Consider the following 20,634-nt stretch of genomic DNA (forward strand, 5'->3'; position numbering starts at 1 on the left):
AATACTGCAGTTTGACTTTGGATATTCCATCACCAGTTGAAACACCGGCCTCCGTTGAATTTTACATGAAATTCAGTTCTATTTACCACACCACAAAGCGCTGAAGCAATTGTCAAGGCTGCTCTGTGTTAGCACAAATTACGGCACGAAATTTAGTCCCACCACGGCACAAAGCAAAGAAAAAAATGGTTCAAATGGCTCTGAGCACTATGGGACTTAACATCTGTGGTCATCAGTCCCCTAGAACTTAGAACTACTTAAACCTAACTAACCTAAGGACATCACACACATCCATGCCCGAGGCAGGATTCGAACCTGCGACCGTAGCAGTCGCGCGGTTCCGGACTGAGCGCCTAGAACCGCTAGACCACCGGGGCCGGCTACAAAGCAAAGAAGCCAATGTCAAATCTGCTCCGTGTTAGCTTCGACAATACATAAGAAATATCAACAATGACATTGCGTGTAACAATGTCAACAATGAGGCTTACATAAAAGCAGACAAAAAAAATCAATACATCTCAGAAATCCGCACCTGCTGGACTTCACCCTTTCTGTCTGTGTATTGGACAGACTTGACCCATTTTCTTCGTGTATACCATATTTTAATCTAGCTACAGCTCTGTGACTATACCCATCACATTCATTAAGTTCACCCAGCTGAAAGAACATCTGATGAACTTCATAATGATACCACTAACTCATTTTCCTGAGATTTGGACTTAACCCCTTCTTCCCGTGTAGTCTTCTAATACCATATGTACGCTGATGACCTCTAGTTGTGTTTAAGTGCTAAACCTATAAACCTGAAGCCAGCTATCGAGAGTCTCCATACTGACCTGTGTGCACTACCAAAATAGGTGCAGGATATGGGATTAAACGACAGAGGCAGCGATTGCTTGGAATGGTTTACTCTACAACCCTATGTAATCGCTGAGACTGTGAATACCTTTTCATTACAAAATAAAATGATGATATTAAGCTCCGAAGAATAGTTAGCGTTTTGCTCAGCAAAACTATGTCACATTTGCAAGAAACTCTTCGTGGAAGATGATGTGAAGCACCGAGATCATTCTCATTCTGCAGGTGCATAACAAGCCTCCGCACACCCAGGCTGCAATGTGGATTATAGGCTGTGTGGTAATGTGTGCGTCATCTTCCACAATCTGAGCTGTTACGACAGGCATATCATGATCACGAATCTAAATGAACCAAAGAAAACAAAAGACGATATAGAAATTACATTAAATCCAGGTCATATTAATATTATCCATCTAATATTGAAGGACACACACATTAGGGAATTCACATTACAAACTTCTAAGACTTGTAGAGGAACATGAGAGCATAATGTTCTGAATAGGAAACCATGTCCGGAAACGTCGTACAGAGACGCTACAGAGCATCAAAGTTACGGGTGACAGCCCCATGTAAATGTATGGGTATACAGAATGAGTCTGTCATGATGTTACAAATGTTCTAAAATGATGGAGAAGGATAAATGTATCAGTTTGAGGTAAGGATCCTTGTACCAGAAACGAACAAGTCAAAAACCATTTTGATACTTCTGACAGTGAACTACATGTACCACTACTGTTTTTGCTAAAAATGTAGGGTATACAACTTTCACAGGTGGTAGTATGGACCAAACCAAGAAATAATGTCCAGTAAACATGGCCTCTAAAATTCATACCTTAAGAGTCATGAGCACATGTTCAATAGTGCAGATGTGTTTCACTGTAGCGAAGATGGACAAGTGCTCAGAGCTACTCATCAGGTTTGTCTTTTACATCCTATGTTTACAAGACTTTTTTGTTGTTTTGGTCCATACTAGCATCCATGAAAGTTGCCTACCCCTTCGCAAATTGAGCATGCCAGTAAAACTGTGGTCCGCATCTGGCCCTTATACAAGCAGTTATTCGGCTTTTCACCGATTGATCTATTTGTTGGATGTCCTCCTGAAGGATTTTGAACCAAATTCTACTCAAATTGTGCATTAGATCATCAAAATCCCGAGAGGGTTGTACTACCCCGCCCATACTAGACCAAAAGTTCTCAACTTGGGTGAGATGTGGCGACCTTACTGACGAAGATAGGGTCTGACAAACACGAAGATAAGCAGTAGAAACTCTCACTATGTGCGGGCAGGCAGTACCTTGCTGAAATGTAGGCCCAAGATAGCTTGCCATGGAGGGCAAAAAAATGGAGCATAGACTATCGTCGACGTATTGCTGTGCTGCAGGGGTGCTGCATATGACAACCAAGTGGATTCTGCTATGAAATGAAATGACATCCCAGACCATCACTCGTGGTTGTCAGGCTGTATGGTGGGCGAGAATCGGGCTGCTATCCCACCACTGTCCGGGGCATTTTCGGACGGGTATTTGCTGTCTCAGTTCGAAGTGGGACTCATCACTAAAGACAATTATACTTCAGTCAATGAGATTCCAGGCCTAAGATGTGTCTGGAGACGTCCAGGACTGCATTGGAATACCAACCTGACTCTCGCCCACCATACGGTATAACAACCAGGGGTGATAGTGAGGGATGCCATTTCTTTTCATAGCAGGGTCCATTTGTTTGTGATGTGCTGCACCCTTACAGCACAGTGGTACATTCACGATATTCCATGCCCCATTTTGCTGCCTTTCATGGCAAGCAATCCTGGGTTTACATTTCAGCAAGATAATGCCCATCCACATACTGCGAGAGTTTCTACTGCTTATCTTCATACTTGCCAAACCCTACCTTGAATAGCAAGGTCGTGGCATCTCTCCCAAATGGAGAACGTTTGGACTGTCATGGGCAGCGTGCTCCTAACATCTCAGGATTTTGATTATCTAAATCGCCAGTTGGACATAATTTGGCTCAGTATCCCTCCGGAAGACATACAACAACTCTATTAATCAATTCCAAGCTGAATACCTGCCTGTATAAGGGCCATCGGTGGCCCAACGTGTTACTGGATTGCTCAATTTGTGAATCTCTCTCTTGAATAAATGATACAATTATTCTGAAATTGTAATCATTTATTTGTCTGTATGTGTACATCACGTCTCGATTTCCATCCCATTTGGAGAACTCCTTCGTGGTACATCTTATAGTATATATACTTGCAAAATGATGATTGTACATAATGTAAATAGCTGATTGGTTTTTATCATAGAAATGTACAAATAATGTAAATACTTAAAAATGTAATGTGAATATTATAAAGAATGATAATAATGGAACTACATGAAAAAATATTTGTTTTACAATAAATTTTGTACATAGTATATTTTTTGTGTTTAAGTTTTCTACCTCTGTACTTTGTTTACTTCACACAGCATTAGCGAGTGTGCATCTGTCTCTCAGTTGTACCATGTCTTATCAGGATAGGTGATACATTCAGATATATCTACACCTGCACTGGACCATTCTCCCTATCTGGCAGTGGCAGGCAAGGAGCTCAACTGATGCTAAGCAACATGTACCGTAAGTCACTTACATAAATGTAATATCCACACTTTTTCGCAAGAAATAAATTATAAGATGATATTTAATGATGAGGCAGAGGTGCACAAACACATATGTGAGAAGTGATTAAACCATTTCGCTCCTGTGATGAGAGACACAATTCTGGCCACTGTGAAACACTTCTCATCTGATTTTAAGAAAACTATAAGGTGAAAAAATTTGATTTTCGCACATCTTACAGTGTAATCTCCACTCATTAAAGGACTGAATTTATTTTTATTATACATCATAATTACTGTGCTGCATCAAATTAAGTAAAACGTTGCATGACATTTTAAAGAGTCTGCAGAGGTAAAAACACATTGTGTAAACTTTGTATATGGTTGATTTTAACCCATACATTGTAGTGTGTGAAGTGTAAATAAGATATAGAAATTTTTATTTAAACTGAGAAAACAATGGTATCTCACTTTTTCTCGAGTTATTGATTTTTATGTCCAATGGATGGTCGTGTGTAGTGTGCCCATTTCCGTCCCTGTGCATTCTGAATCATGTGGTCGTAACAATTGACATATTTCACAAATGGAAGACACCGAAATGAGTTTTCTTGCAAATGATAGCACAAAAAGAGGCACATATGTTATATGATAAATATTCCAAACTTTTTGTTCATGGAGATATGGAAGTAACTCGTCCAGAGTAATAAGATGTTAGCAAAACAGGATGCGTAAACATGTGCAGCACTTCAGGAAAACCCAGAGACCGTATTGAAACAGGTCCTCGGCACGTGGGGAGAGGTGGAGAATGACGAGTAACGCATTCATAGCAGTTAAACGGTTGATGAAAAAAATTAAATAACGTGATATTACAGTGTGTAATCTTATTGGAACTTTGTTGCAATATTTGGGAACATTTACAGGCATTCATTAGTGATTGCATATGTGTTTGAGGAGTGTATAGTATATTTAACGCATGAAATACAGAGATGTGTGTGTGCATGAGAGAGAGAGAGAGAGAGAGAGAGAGAGAGAGAGAGAGAGAGAGAGAGAGAGAGAGGAGGGGGAGAGAGGGAGATAAAAATGGTTACTAGAGAGATCACAGCATTTGACTTATTAAATATGGAGATATGTGTCGTTCACAAAAAACAGAACACCTTGAACGACTAGAGATAGGATTCTCATATTCACAGAACATGTACATTAGTATGTTCTGTAGAAATGATTAGCGTTTGAACTATCTCTGCCTATGGCTTCAATGTCAAAATCGATATTGTGTTGCACCACCAACTTCCACTAAAATGTGCCTGCAGCTCTCTTTGCCACTGTAAACCGAAGGTAATGAGTCAGTGAGACTTGAGCAGACATGCAAGATGCCTCACAGATATATACACGAACTTTACTGTGAAATCAGTGAGTTTGAACGAGGGCGCATTGCTGGCATGAGAGAATCTGATGCATCCATCCAGGAAATTGCTGCTCATGTGGGATGAAGTGTTTCATCAGTGCAACAGATGTGTGCCAAATGGTCCACGGAAGGCCATAGAATACGATGAGATTGCTCAGGTTGCACCACCTAGGCCAACTCCCAAAAAGATCGACACCTCATCCGAATGGAATTGAAGGAGTGATCTGCGTCCTTTTTGCCTCTGGCGCTACAGTGAAACAGTGTCAGACATCATTCATTATCAGAGGTGACAGTCCATCCCCGTTTATTGTGGCATGCATTACGTATGCGACGCCCACTTCTCCGCCTACCTTTGACGAATGTGCAGAAACATGCTGAATGGTAATGGTGTACAGAACGATGTCACTGGGGCAAGAATGGCATTAGATAGTGTTTTCGGACCAACCTTGGTTATGTTTGTCTAAAAATGATGGCTGTATTTAGGCTCACTGCAGACAGCGGGATTGTGATCACATTGACAGCATTTGCACAAGACATACAGCACCAACTCAAGGCTTTTTGGGGTGAGGTGCTATTGGGCACAACCACAGATAACAGTTGGTGCATGTCATGGAAACTGTGGGCAGTATGACTTATGTGCAGGACATTCTGTGACCCCCAGCCATATCCTTTCTGCTCAACACCCATGACGCCATTTTACAGCAAGACAATGCATGGCCACATGTTGCTGCACAAACACATGCATTCTTGGTGTCACAGGATATCAGCCTTTCGCCCCAGTCTGCCAGTCATTGGACCTGTCGCCAATCGAAAGTGTGTGGGATACGGTGAAATGTCAGATGGAGTGCTGTGATGCAACGCCAACCACCACAGGAGTCGAGGTACTGGCGGAAGTGAAGCTACGGGGATGGGTCATGAGTTGTGCTTGTATAGCTTAGTCAGTAGAGCACCTGCCCATGAAAGGCAAAGGTACTGAGTTCAATAGTCAGTCTGGCATACAATTTTAATCTGCCAGGAAGTTTCACCACAGATGAACTTTGGATCCAGTGACTGCAGCATGAATGGCTATATCACAAGGCACCATTCGCACCTTATACACATCAATGCCACCTCTCATGGAACAAGATGTGAGGCCCATAGTGGACCTTGTGCCTACCAGGCAACAGGACACATGCTAAACTGAGGCAACAAATGCTAATCATTTCTGCAGAACATACTAATGTATATGTCCTGTGATTATGAATGTCCTATCACTAGTTATTGAAGGTGTTCTGTTTTTCCTGAATATGAGTTTGTAATACATGTCTTTGACCTAGGAGTCATTTGAATATTAATGCCAGAGGTAGATGTCTGCATAGCTTTGACTTTGGTTTCAATTCAATATTGAGTCAGAGAAATAATGGCTATATCCTTGTCACAATTTCGCACATCATTTTGCATATCGTGCTCTGAGTGGTTGGAGATAGGAAAAGGGGGGAGGGGGAACATCAGAAACAGTGTAATTTGACACCATTTTTTCTCTACACTGTTTGGAGATAGGACAGGACATCGGGTATAATGCACAATTGGTTTGTTTCCATCATCTTGGATTTTTGATACTGCACTGTATGACTGATTTGAAAGAAGAGGAGGGGTGATTATAAAGGAAAATATGTAAAACATTTGCCTCGAAATAGGATCACCATTGATGATTACAAGTAGTGCACCCTAGCTTCGAAAATGAAAATAGCTGAGCAGTTCGTCATTCACTAGAAGCAACATGGTTTTTGGCTACTAAACAACTTAAACTCACTTTATCTGCTCAGAAGCTTAGGGGAACACCGTAAACAGTGTAATTTTGGGCCGTTTTTACACTACACTCTGATTAGTTAAATTTTGGATGGGATGTGAGATATAATGTACATTTGGTTAGTTTCTGTCATGTTGCATTTTTTATATGCATTATATGTTTGGTAAAAACAGAGGAGGGGATTATAGAGTACACAGTTGGTCTGGATGGAAGTAATGTAACTTAGCACCATTTTTACACTATGCTCTGATTGGTTGGAAATAGGGAAGGTAAGGGATATAAACAACACTATTGGTCGCTGTTTCCATATAATGAGGGGAGAGAGGTTTTAAACCTTCTGTTAACACAACTGTACTACTTCTGCCAATTTAGATTTTTAATGCCACACTATAACTGGCTAGGCATAAGGAGTACTGCATTACCACAATCTTGGATTTTTCATTGGTTGTTTCATTTTTAATACTGTACTATGATTCATTGAACATAGGTTGAGGGGAGATATTTCTAAATTTTATTTTTATGCACTTGGGCTATTTCTGCCCTCTTGGACTTATAATACTGCACTATGACTGACAGGATAAAAGGAGGGTGTGTTCCTTCGCCCTGCTGATAAGAATGGTGATCTCACTGATAATGTCACAAGTTCAAGGTCATTGATGACATCATGTCTGACCTTGAACAAAAGGTCAATGATTGAACACAATGTCATGTAATGTATCTGTAACGAGTCTTGCTGTGTCAGAATGCCCATTCCTATACTGCTTTGATACTTTATCATTACCATTAAAGTGATTTGACTTTATGGTGGATATTACTTTTATTGTGCAGTATGTCATATTGATGTTACATAAGTAATGGTTGGTCTGAAATATTCCATGATAGCACCTACTAAACTTGACCATCCCATCTTTTCAGTAACAGTCGTGAAATGTATGTTAAAGGTTATGAAATGTATGTTACCAGTGTATCATTTACCCATAAGGCTATCTGGTCCTCCCCATCTCTGGTTCTTCCAGTCTCTTCTTTCACCATATCCTATATTGTATTGTTTTTGAATTTTATCCATAGTGAATGCTGTTGAACTCCGTGACTGTTCCTTTATAGGGCATAGAAAAATTTCCACTACCAGTCACAGCAAAAGGTTATTTATTTGTCACACGACGGGTTTCTGGCTTGCGCCCATCCTCAGGTGTTTATACATTCATGTACATGTTTATATTGCTGGAGATTATTGTGTAAATACAAAAAAAAATTTCTGATGACTAAACAGATACATGTGGGACAATTGTTAAGTGGCAAGGCAGCATTTGTCGAACATATATCTGTACTTACATAAAGATGAAGCATCATTATTATAGTTATGCTGTAGTGACAGTTTTTCCGTGATGAGCATAGTTCAAATGGTTCAAATGGCTCTGAGCACTATGCGACTTAACTGCTGAGGTCATCAGTCGCCTAGAACTTAGAACTAATTAAACTTAACTAACCTAAGGACATCACACACATGCATGCCCGTGGCAGGATTCGAACCTGCGACCGTAACGGTCACTCAGTTCCAGAATGTATCGCCTAGAACCGCACGGCCACTCCGGCCGGCAATGAGCATAGTAAACAGCACATATGGCATCATATTTTGGGGGAATTCATCACTGAGGAATAAAGTATTTATTGCACAAAAGCGTGTAATCAGAATAATAGCTGAAGTCCACCCAAGATCATCCTGCAGACATTTATTTAAGGATCTAGGGATATTCACAGTAGCTTCTCAGTATATATACTCTCTTATGAAATTTGTTATTAACAACCAAACCCAATTCAAAAGTAATAGCAGTGTGCGTAACTACAATACTAGGAGAGAGGATGATCTTCACTATTCAAGATTAAATCTAACTTTGGCACAGAAAGGGGTGAATTATACTGGCACTAAAGTCTTTGGTCACTTACCAAATACTATCAAAAGTCTGACAGATAACCAACAAGTATTTAAGAAGAAATTAAAAGAATTTCTGAATGACAACTCCTTCTACTCCATAGAGGAATTTTTAGATATAAATTAAGAAAAATAAAAAAAATTAAAAAAATAAAGAAAAACAAAAAACACAAAAAATAAAGTTGTTATATTAACCTAATTATGTCATGTATTAGAAAATTCGACTCGTTCCACATCATTACGAAATATCGTATTCATGATCCATGGAACTAGTATTAATCTAATCTAATCTAATCTAAACTAAACAGTCTGTGTATGTGCGGTATGCAAGAAGACATATTTCTAGCACTCTTTATTCATCTTACTATTAGTTTTGCTTATGTGTGTTTGCCATTTTAAGTTGTCCTGGATCCACAGACAAACAATCTTGTTTCTGATACAGAGTATACAGGGTGTATCAAAAAGAGTCATGTGATTTGGCATGTCAATAATTCTGAAACTAATAAACATATACAATAAATTTTGTTTTTTTCTTGATTTGGAAACTCAAAAAGCTATTTTCATACCTTTTCTTAGGTGTTCGATATACCCCCCTTGAGATGCATGGCATATGTTAATGCATGTTCAAATTGTTCCCAGATTGCAGCTAACATGTCTTGAGTTACAGTTTCCACAGCTGCTGTTATGTGATGTCTCAGTTCATTCATAACTGTTGGTAATGGAGGCACATAAACAGCCTTTCATAAGCCCCAACAAGAAATAATCACACACAGTCAGATCTGATGGCCCTGGAGGCCAGTAATGTAAGGCTGAATCATTTGGTCCAGTGCAACTGATCCATCGTTCAGTAATCCTTTGATTTAAAAATTTACGCATTTCCAGATGTCATTTTGGCGGTGCCAAGTCCTGTTGGTAAATGAAGTCATTCGAATGAGTCTCCAACTGTGGAAAAAGAAAGTTCTCAAGCAAACCGAGATATGTGCTTCCTGTAACAGTGTTCATGGGAATGAAGAATGGACCATACACCTTTTCCTGTGAACCTGCACAAAACACATTAAATTTTGGAGAGTCCCTCTCATGTTGTAGAATTTCATGTGGTTGTTCTGTGCCCCATATTCTCACATTATGAAAGTTCACCTTTCTATTTAAATGGAATGTTGCCTCGTCACTAAACACTAAGCGTGGAAATTACAGAACTCCACATGTTGTTGTTTGTCACCTCCAGGAACAGCTTGCAGTAGCTGAATTTTGTATGGTTTTATGTGTAAATTTCGACGCAACACAAGCCAGATGGACATCGGGGGCATGTTGAACAGTCGAACTGCATGGCAAACTAATTTCTGCGGACTCCTTCTGAAACTATGGCCAATGTGTTTGATGTCTGTGCCAAACACTTGGGGATGGCCTGGCGATTTGCCTTTACACAAACAACCTGTTTGTCGGAATTGTTCATGCTGTCGTCTAATGCTCTATGCTGTAAGAGGATCCACACCAAACCTAGTACGAAATTTATGCTGAACAGTTATTACTGACCAGCACTGCTCAAAACGTAGAACACAAAACGTTTTCTGTTGTTCTGACACAATTTTTACTAGAACTGAAGTGGGTACACACTGCTGATACCTAGTGGGAACCATGTAAAACTCGAGAGTTTGGTCTTTCCAACAGTACATTGGGCACATGCATATCTCAAATAACATAATAGTGACGATTTTTTAAATCGGATGGTTCTCTTTGATACACCCTGTATTTCAGAGCATGTATTTTCATACAGAGCACAGATTTTTTCGTTCTCAGATGAAAGTTCTGATTATCAGGCTATTTTGTCGAACCAATCACCAAACTTACCTACAACCTTCAGTTATGGTATCTTGAAGTACGTGATCACATCTGCTGTTCAAGACGCACTCATGTTCAACTATGACTCATTCATGTAGAGAAGGAACAGAATTGGTCAAAATATTGAAAACTTTTTGCTATATCTCCATAATCACAGTAGTCAGTTCCCATATGTCCTTGATCTTTGTTAATTGCTAATAACTGTTTCCTGTTTGTTAGATATGAGCTGAACCATTCATAGAAATCCCTATGACGCCAACTGACTCCACTTTGTCTAGTAGAATATTGTTGTCTATAACGTAAAATGCCTTTGAAACATCTATGAAAATCCTAACTGCTTTTGGTTTTTTGTCTATAGCATCTAGAGTGGAGTGTACATACACATACATAGCATTGGTAATATTTGCAGACATTTTCCTCAGTTGCTAATAATACTTGCAATTGTGTTTCATCGTAAAGATAAGGAAATTTCTGTCTTTTGCAACTGAAATTTATTCATGTTAGGCATCTTCAGGTGTATTAATTTTGTGTCCTGTTCATCCAGCTATTTATTGTTCTGGGTGTTCTAAATGCATTTGGTATAGGTTTCTTTGCACATAACCTACCGTATTAAAAACTGCATATTTCTGCATTGTTCTTGGTCTTGGTCATATCAAAGAGGATATACTTTGTAGTAGTTTCTTTATAATACTTCCTTAGTAGATGTTGAATATATCTGAAACACCTTATGGATTAGTGTCTATGCAATTGTGAATCATGGTTGCAGTTCCGTATTCAAGGAATCAAAATCAGGTGATTTGCTTTCTTGCTTATGAAACTCCACGCTCCCTTTGATTTATTTGTCGAAATTGCCATGTACTTGGCATTTGCCATAAAGTTGGCTTCCATTATAGGCTACCTTATGGAATTTGACACTTTGCTTAATGTTTCTCCCTTGAAAGCATGTGGGATCATTATTTTTAAGTACTTTGGCAGTCTCTGTTTCTTTTGTAGAAAATCTTGTCTATGATGTTAAATATATGACAGATATGAGATGCCAACCAGAATCCAGTAACACTTAACTTATCTATACCAGTGGTCATGTGTTGTTCAAAGAGGCAGATTATGTCAGCTGAGATAACAACTACTTTATCAATGCAAATAAGTAGTTCATTAATTTTGTTTCTCAGTCCTCGAATATTCCTATGCAGAAACTATGATAATCAAGATGTTTTGTGTGGAATTCAAATTTCTGATGTTTGCCAAACATTTTGAGCCTACAGCTGTTCGTTTAGATGCAGTATCTTGGATTTGTGCTGTTTTGTTTCTTTCTCAAATGGAATGTTTGTTTCACTTCTTACCTCTCTGAAAACTTGATTTCATTCTGTCCTATCTACCCGAAACGGCGCTTCACTGACATGCATAACCATTGGTATTTTATCACTCATGACAGTGCCTCCACTCAACTATACATAATCTGCTATGAGCTCAACCAGTTAAGTATTCCTGCCCCCGTAGAACTAAATGGCAGGCCAAATATGATCTTATCTACTGATAGAATCAGTATGAATCACAACAATGTGTTACCCTGCAACCAACACAATCTGTCATTTTGCTCCAAATTAACTCTCATCGCTAGGGAAGTTCAAATGAGATCAGGACAAACACAAAGCCAACACCAGTATGTCTCAGTTCTGACTGTGTCTTTACCAAGCCACACTTAATAGTGTACCCAGGGTCTCTGACTGTACTATGGCTTGCCCACACACTACAGACAAGGGGTCTTCTTTTGTGGATCTTTAAAAGATGGTCCTAAGCCCACTGTCATCTGATCCAGACCAACACTAGGACTTTAAACATTGGTGACCTAGTATTCTAATTCTAAGTCGTCCTGCAACCTAAGACTTTGCTGCTACATATTTCTGTTCGAAATGTATCGTCTAACCTGAGATCATTTTTGTAATCTGGGTCTGTTGTATTCATACTAGTTGCATCTACGTTATCTTACTGTCATTTATAACTTTAATTACATAGAATAATGGGAAAAGCACTTCAGTCTTTCCTTTCATATTTATAAATTAGGAACTGAGAACTTATTTTTAAGTGTCAACAAATGTGTAGAAAATATATGTGTAAAAAATCTGTATTATTACTTGTTACAAAGAACTGTATGTTGCTCTGTGGGGAAGTGTTTGACAAGGGATTCAGAGTAGACTTCATGTCAGTTCTTGGACGTTTTCATGCGCTGACCATGTGCTTCACCTCTGGTAATGTTTGTTAATGTTAAAAATGTCGTTGCACCATGGCTTATAGTCCTCACTAAAATAAATTACCATGGCTTTCAAACCAACTTTCTATTTCAAACTTTTTTTTATGGAAAAGCAGGAAGTGAACTGACAGACTATAGACTTCTAGTTTTATGATATCATTTTATTCATTAGATTTTTGACTGACTGGTTTTTCATTGGTCCAGTTTTTTCATACAGCAAAAAATGCGCAACTGATATTGGACAGATCAAATAAAAGTTGCAGTAATTCATAGTATTAGCAAATAGTAGAGAAAATTAAGTACCTATTCTTACAATTTAATTTTTAAGAAACTTTTTTTTACATATTCAGAAATTCTTTTACAGAACAGTAACAGTGTTTTATTAGAAATGCTTTAGTTTAATTTTAAATGTTGAATATATAGCAATTTTTATTTCCTCTAGTATTTTATTGTGTAGTATTAACCAGTGTTAATTATGCTCCTCTAATAGGCTGTTCTGCGATATTTTTGGTGTATATTTGATTTCCTTCTGGTGCAATAGTTGTGTACATTTTCGTTCTGTAGTATTTTTCCTGTTTTCCGAGAGGAAATCTCTAGTGAACAAAATAGTTTCGCAAATGAATAAACCTAACATTCAGAGCACTAAGCTCAGTAAAACGTTATTTGCAGAACTCCACCTTTTTAAAGCCACAAATTATTCTTAGAGCTCTTTTTTGTATTTTAAAAACCGTCACACTGTGTGCTCAGTATCCCCAGAAAATGACCCCATATCAAAGCAGGGAGTAGAATTGCACATAGTTTGCCCACAGTACTGTTTTTTTTTTGCTTGTAGTTGACTTTAATATTCTTAGATCATGGCATATAGATGAGAGCGTCTTCGACAAGTTGTTTGTATGTGTGTCCCACTTTAAATCGTGGTGAACCTACAGACTAAAAATTTCGTGACACATTTTCTAGGGGACCATCTTTTTATTGTGCTCATCATCATCATAATTTATTGTACATAACAGTCCATAAAGTCCCATGACAGAAGAAATATTGCAAATCAGAATAACACACTATACGACGATCTATAACACACTCAGTGCCGCCGGAAGGAGCTTTGTCCTGATCACAGTTGAAGGTATTTCCAGCAGATGTTGTTCCACTTTCTTCTGTCCATTGTATCTTTCAGGGATGCTGTCGGTTCTGCCTTATGCAACGTCCTCATCACCCTAGCTTTCCACCTAGTCCTTGGATGACCTCTTGCATGTCTTCTAATCAGGTGGGAACTGAACACCCAGTTGAGGATAGATCCTCTATCTCTTAAGACATGTGCTAGCCACTGGAGTCGTCGTCCTCTGATTGTCCTACCAACAACAGCTTTCCCAATCATATCCATCTCCCTGTCATTATCAATTTCACATTGTACCTTTGCCGATGCAATGTTGAATAGCACTGGGGACAAAGGATCTCCTTGTCTCAAACTGTGTTGAATAGTGAAAGGCTCTGACATTTTGTTTCCAAACGATACTTTTCAGCTTGTATCTGTATAACTTGCTTCAATCACTTGGATGTATTTTCTTGTGATGCCCAACTCCTGCATTATCCTCCATAATACCGTCCAGTTAATGCTGTCATAGGCCTGTCGGAAATCTATAAATATGAGGTGTAAATCTCTATCAGATTCATAGTACTTTTCTATTAGCTGTCTTAGCGTAAAGATGTGATCTATGGTTGAGCATCCTGCCATGAAACCACTTTGATATGGTCCTATGATCTCTTGTAGAGAGAGCTGACTAAGTAATAGGGAGGTTGACTTTATAACCTATCTCAAGTAGCGAGATTCCCCGATAATTGTCCACTTTTGTGGCATCTCCTTTTTCAAAAATTGGACATACAGTTGCTCTCTTCCATTCAACCAGGATCTCCTCTGATGACCAGATTTTGACAATAAGCTGTCTTAGCGTCTCTAATAAAACTTACCCTCCGTTTCTAACCAGTTCTGCACTAATACCACTAACACCTGGCGCTTTATTGTTTTTGAGTGACTCTACAGTTGTTCTTATCTCATCCATTGAAGGTTCAGGTACTTCCTCTTCCTCTGTATTTAACTCACATTCTTATTCTATACTTCCATCTGGAGTTTCTACATATAGTAATTTTCTGAAATGCTTTCCAAACTGATCTGCTTGCTCCATAGGAGGTATGACATTCCCTTCTTCATCTGTTAGAATTAAAGTTTGCTGTTTATAATTGCCTCGAGCAAAACTTGCCAACTTGAAAAAGGAGTGTGGTGTTTTCTTTGAGTCCTCAACTGCCACCAATAGTTTCTTCCCATATTCTCTTTTCTTCCTTCTAATTAGCCTGCCTGTCAGTCATCTCACTTCTGAGTATGTTGCTTGTGTATCTTCTGATGGGTGATTTAACTACTCTAATCTCTTCTCCAGCCTATCTTTAACAGCCAATTGGCATTCATCTTCAAACCATGGTTTGTTTTTGGGTTTAGGTTGTCATCCCAGTTCTTCCTTTGCACTCTTGATAACCACTTCCTTCAATTGTTTCCATATTCTTTCTACATTATCCATGGCCTCTGTTGTCAAAAGCGAGCCAGTGACTCTATCTTGGTATCGCTGTCTTACTTGCTCATATGAAAGTTTGTCCTTATCATGACAAACTATTCCCTTTCTTTTTCTTTGCAACTTTGTGGATAGTTTTAGACAGATCTTCCAAACTACTAAACAGTGGTCTGAATTCATATCAGCACCACAGTACGTTTGTACTTGCTCGATGAATCCACAATGCCTTCCATCCACCAATGCATGATCAATCTGCTTTTTCGTCTTACCATTTGGTGATATCCATGTGGCTTCATGTTTCTCTTTCCATGGGAAGTAGGTGCTACAAATGATCGGTCTTCTAAGGCCATCAAAATTTATCAACCTAACATCGTTATCATTGGTCACTTCATGTAGGCTATTAGCCCCAATTGTGGAACAATATCCAGTTTCTTTTCCAATTTGTGCACTGAGATCACCCAGGACAAAATGGATCAAATGTCACGGTAGTCTGTCAATAGTGTCCTCCAAATCAACATAAAAGTTGTTCTTTATCTCATCGTCTGTGTCCTCCGATAGTGCATGACAGTTAACAAAGCAAATCTTGTATGGTGATGCCTTCAGAATCATCACACAAATGTGATCATTTATTGGGATCCATTTACTAACCACTGAGAACACCTTTTTGTGAACAGCAAATCCCACTCCAGAGATCCAATCTGGCTGTTGCTCATTGCTGTTGGATATGTGTAGTGATCTCCAACCTTCATGATTCCTTGGAGGATTCTTGTTTCTTGTATAGCTGCTACGAGGCACTTATAGTTGCCTAGTACTGTGACCAATTGCTTCATTCCTCCTGTCATGACTGATCTAATATTTCAAGTTCCCATTCACAAACCAAGCATTCCATTAATCATTCCATTGTCGTCAACATTTTGATCAGTCTGGTACAGGCTGTTGGCATGAAAGAGAGGGACTCCTTATCCCAGGAGTCACTCAGTCGCCAGAGCCGCATCAGTTTACAGCGCGGTGCATCACATGCTGGTGAGGATGGCATTTGGATGAGAATTTATCACCCCTTACACCCCCTTTTTGTTGTACTTCAATAGAAATTTGATTAGATGGAGGAAATAAATGAAAGCTGACACAGAGAGTTTTTTTCAGTATTTACAATGAGTTTGTTTTTGGTGAGCAACTTATAAATTATTGTCATAGAACTGTCTGCAGTTGACTGCAAGGTTTCGGGGCTGGATCCAATAAGCAATATGCTGCAGTTATTGGCAAATAGGTTATTTTTTGGGGGGAACTCAAATATTCGACAGTTATCCACATAAATCAAGAAGAGTAGTATACCTGAGATTGAGCCCTGTAGTATTCCATATTTTGTCTATATAGACATTATGAATAGCAAATTAGAGAAAATTAAGCTACCTTACTTGCAGAGTTAACTGTATGATTTAAATGGAATGACAGTGTTACAGATTGCAATAAATGCTTACTAGAGGAGATTTCAAAAGAATCTATACTGCCATTACTAGCGACCACAATTGTCTTCCTTTACAACAGTGAAACAATCCAGTAGACCTTCAAAATGCTTTATGAATATAGTAAAATATCAGGAAAGACACAGAATATAATTATTATCATTTATTTGGTATGAAATTCTATTTATATAGCACATGCTTCTTTATAACGTTTTGGGAAAATTTTATTACTGTCGATATTTTTAAGTTTAGGGCAAATGCTCAGAGTTACAGAAACTTTTTGCTTGTTCATATCTCTCTACAGCAGTTATATTCTGCTGCAAATACATCAATTCTTAAGATCATTACTAACAAACAGAAACAGCTAGAGAATGACAGGAAACGTAAAAATGGGAAAATTTAAAATACTTCTACCAATGCCTCACAGTTTTCATAAATTGTCAACTGAATTAGACAAATTTGATTTATCGTCGGAAAAAGGTAGTTCATTATTCTCGCTTCCACTCCTCAAATAATCTGATGCAATAAGAATATCTGACAGCGTGCTATGACGAATTTAGAGCTGACAGGACGAAACTCTACTCAGATGTGCAGAAACCATTTTATTTTTGCAAAATCTGCCCTGGAAAGTGTGTTTCTCTGTTATCTGGAAGTGTTGCTGCCACCAGTGTGAATAAACGCCATGGACTGTGTAATCGGACCTGTTAACAGAAGTAATAAGACCCACACCAGAGTGCGATTCTGCACAAAATACACGCATCAAATTTATTTTTCTGACAGCAGACATCAGATTAAATCTATTATAGTGGCTCAAAATATATAAAAACACTTTTGACGTAATTGATGATGATATTCAGTTTCTCATCTCAATAGTGGTCAATAAATCATTGACAGAAAATAGAAAGATGCAGAAAAACATAAAAGTTTCTAATTTTCAGAGAAATGAACAAAAAAAGAGATGTGGACTCCATCAAGGGTCAGTCCTTGGGCCCACTTTCTTAATTCCCTGTGCTAATGTCCTACGTCATATGTGCATATTATGTTCCAAAGCACGAATTACGGGACTAATAAAAAATATAAATACATTGGCATGAAGTTATCTTAACCTGGACACTGTTTAATGTGGCAATATATAGGATCGCTGTCAATTCTTTTAACAATTTAAGTAATGTTGTTGAGTTAGATACTGAACTTGCATCAAGAGGACTGAGGGTTTAAATTTGTGTCCATCTACCGAGATTTAGGATTTCCATACTGTCCCTAAATAATGTATGGCACACAGACCCTTCAGTTCCTGTTAAAAGTACATGTCAGATTTTTTTCCTCGTCATTCCGTAATCTGTCCTTAACTCTTTGTCGACGAAACTTGAAAAGCTTAATATATCTTTTAGCATCGTTAACCATCACACGAACAACACATAGTTATCTTGAAATTGTGGGTACTGACTTCCCAAGTGGAGTCAAGAAAACAGTCTTTGTTCTTATCTATATGTCGCACAATGTTAATGACTGGAAAGCTGAAGAGTACGTGGCCTTTATGGAGGTATGTTTACAACTGTTCTTCCCACTTTAATGGAAAACAGTTTCTTAAAATTTAAAGAACTCTAAAATATAAACGAGCCGAGATGTTGAGTTAGACGGACCGTTATTCTCGTAAATATGATCATCTCAAAAGAAAATCGCCAGTCGAAACCCTGAATCCCAAAAAAATCAAAATAAAAAATTTTAACATAAATATGTGAATTTAACAGCACATTTTCATGTTTCTGCATAGTTATAATCGAAAAATTTCTTGATTTAATAAAGCAGAGTGTGCAAAGAGCTTCACATGAGAGAAATATCTGCTTGTCTCAGAACATGGAGAAATTATCTCTGATCAAGGCAGTAAAAGTGTATTGGCGCGATAGTTACTAGTTGGAGCTTTCCAGGCGATTGTGAAAATCTAATTTCTGTACTGTAACCTTATCGAAGGTTTTCGGGTCGGATAATTTTTTTTGTTCATTATTGAACATGTATTTCACGTTGCTTGGAGTGATACCACTTTAAACAAGTGGCAGTGACAAGAGCTTGTCGACGACAAAACATACAAAATATCTTCTGCTACCGGCATAAGATCGTGGACGCTTGTAGCATTCGACAAGTTTACCTATGAACCTGTAGCGCTTCGTGTGATAACAGGAGCAGCGTTTTCAGTGGAAGTGTATTGTAGCAAATAAAAAAAAGCTTAACTTGCACATTTTATAGAACGAACACGGGGCTTATCCGTATGTGCTCGTAGAGCATACAAAGAGAGCTGCCAAAGTTTTTTGTTTGCTTAGTACGGAATCGTACATGTGAAGTAATAGTGAAAAGGAACCCTGAAAACGGTAATTTTTACTTCGACGACGGTTACGAATAGCGGATAAGCCAGTCGCACCTTTTTTCTGTCACTTTGTGTGTGTATATATACACGCACAAAAGAGTACGTAAGAAACGTTCTGCTGACAAAGTACTCGGTGTTCGCTAGTTCGGAAGGTGCTGCATTTATCGTAAATATTTGAACGTTTTAATATTAAAAGGAGAAACCAAAGAGTTAAAGATTTACGACAATGTTTGTCTGGAACGCGCCTGGTGTTGTGCATCAGTGAACGGCTCCTAAATCGCCGCCGGCGAGATGGGAAACTGTAGAAGAATGTAATTACAAAGACCGAAATGAAGCTGACGTGAGGAGGTGTCGTGCGTTTTCCAAGTGATAGTAAGTATAATATTTGAAGTTTACCATGATCATAATTTACACCGTTCGTGCATGTGACCTTATGTTTGTTGAAATCAAAAATCTTTCTGCAGAGATTTTGTGCCCTATTGTTTGGCGTTAAGTTAATAGCGCGACGAAAGGTAGTGTTAATTACGAACACAGTAATTAATAGTACCTTAATAGGCTGTAAATGTTGTAGGGTTACGCACTAGGGGAAAAAGTGAATCGGTCCCACACGGGTTATGCCACACCGGCTTAAGTTTGCTTCTGGGATTACTAACCTATTGAGAACAGGGGTTATGGAGTATTTCTTCCAGGTTTGCAATACAAATTGAGGTGCTTCATACATTGTGGCAAGTGCAGTAGGCTCTAATCCTCGCTTGGCCAATCGTAGATACTTCTTTCAAGTAGAGTATTCAGCGCATTTTTTAAGTGGCTTGCCAAGAGTGAGTTAAAAAACTGTATGACTTACATGTGTAAGTGAAATGTCATCTGCAGTTTCTGGATCCTAAGTGTTGGATATGTTTGACAGTGAGGGCGAATATGCTGGCCAACGTCTTTGTACTGTAAAATTTTATATAACAGGCAAAAGAAATTATGTTTAAGCCAATTGTATTCGTTGTAAGTCGGTACACATGAATTACTGCAAAGTCTGAATTGTTTTTTTAAGAACCATTGTTCTCAATTTAAATAACACATACCTAAATTATAGAAATAGTGTAAAGATGGATACACTTCTCAGTAATAGTAGAACCAAATTTAGCATTTGAAAACATTACAAAAAATAGCTGAACCTATGCAAGTGATTTGCATTGCCTGTTGCTTTTTGTCAGCTGTATTTAAAAACAAAAGCCTTTGAAGTATTTAGTTTTTACATATTACTGCATCTAGAGTGCATATGATGTCTTCAGTGATCTTGTTGCTGATTTTATGTTAAGCATGAGGTGTTTGTTTTGTGAACTGTAAAATTCCTCAGGATGTCAACATTGACTCTGTGTACCGTTCCCCGCAGTTAGTGCGTACTGTTGGAATGTGATTATGCTTCAAAAGCATTGGTTTATGTGAATGCCATTTTGTCAGATAGGCATAAAATGTTGTGCCTGGTCGGCTGTGTGTAGCTCTATTCAGTTTGTTTCAAGTTTTATTTGCAAGTACATGAATAACGAATATAACGTCTCAGTTTTCTTGAAGGAAAAATTTGTTATATTGCTTA

General features: G+C 38.3%; 1 protein-coding gene across 5 annotated transcripts in view; it reads left to right on the top strand.

The window, feature by feature from the left end:
* Positions 1 to 18,567: 18,567 nt before the first annotated feature.
* The window catches only part of LOC124722112, a 398,005-nt gene continuing 395,938 nt past the window's right edge, over positions 18,568 to 20,634 (top strand). For all 5 annotated transcript variants that reach the window (XM_047247319.1, XM_047247317.1, XM_047247315.1 and 2 more), the window contains exon 1: positions 18,568 to 19,421. The gene's annotated coding sequence lies outside the window, so the exon portion shown is untranslated. The remainder of the gene's footprint in view (positions 19,422 to 20,634) is intronic.

The sequence above is a fragment of the Schistocerca piceifrons genome, chromosome X (genome assembly GCF_021461385.2).
Source record: "Schistocerca piceifrons isolate TAMUIC-IGC-003096 chromosome X, iqSchPice1.1, whole genome shotgun sequence".
Lineage (NCBI taxonomy): Eukaryota > Metazoa > Arthropoda > Insecta > Orthoptera > Acrididae > Schistocerca > Schistocerca piceifrons.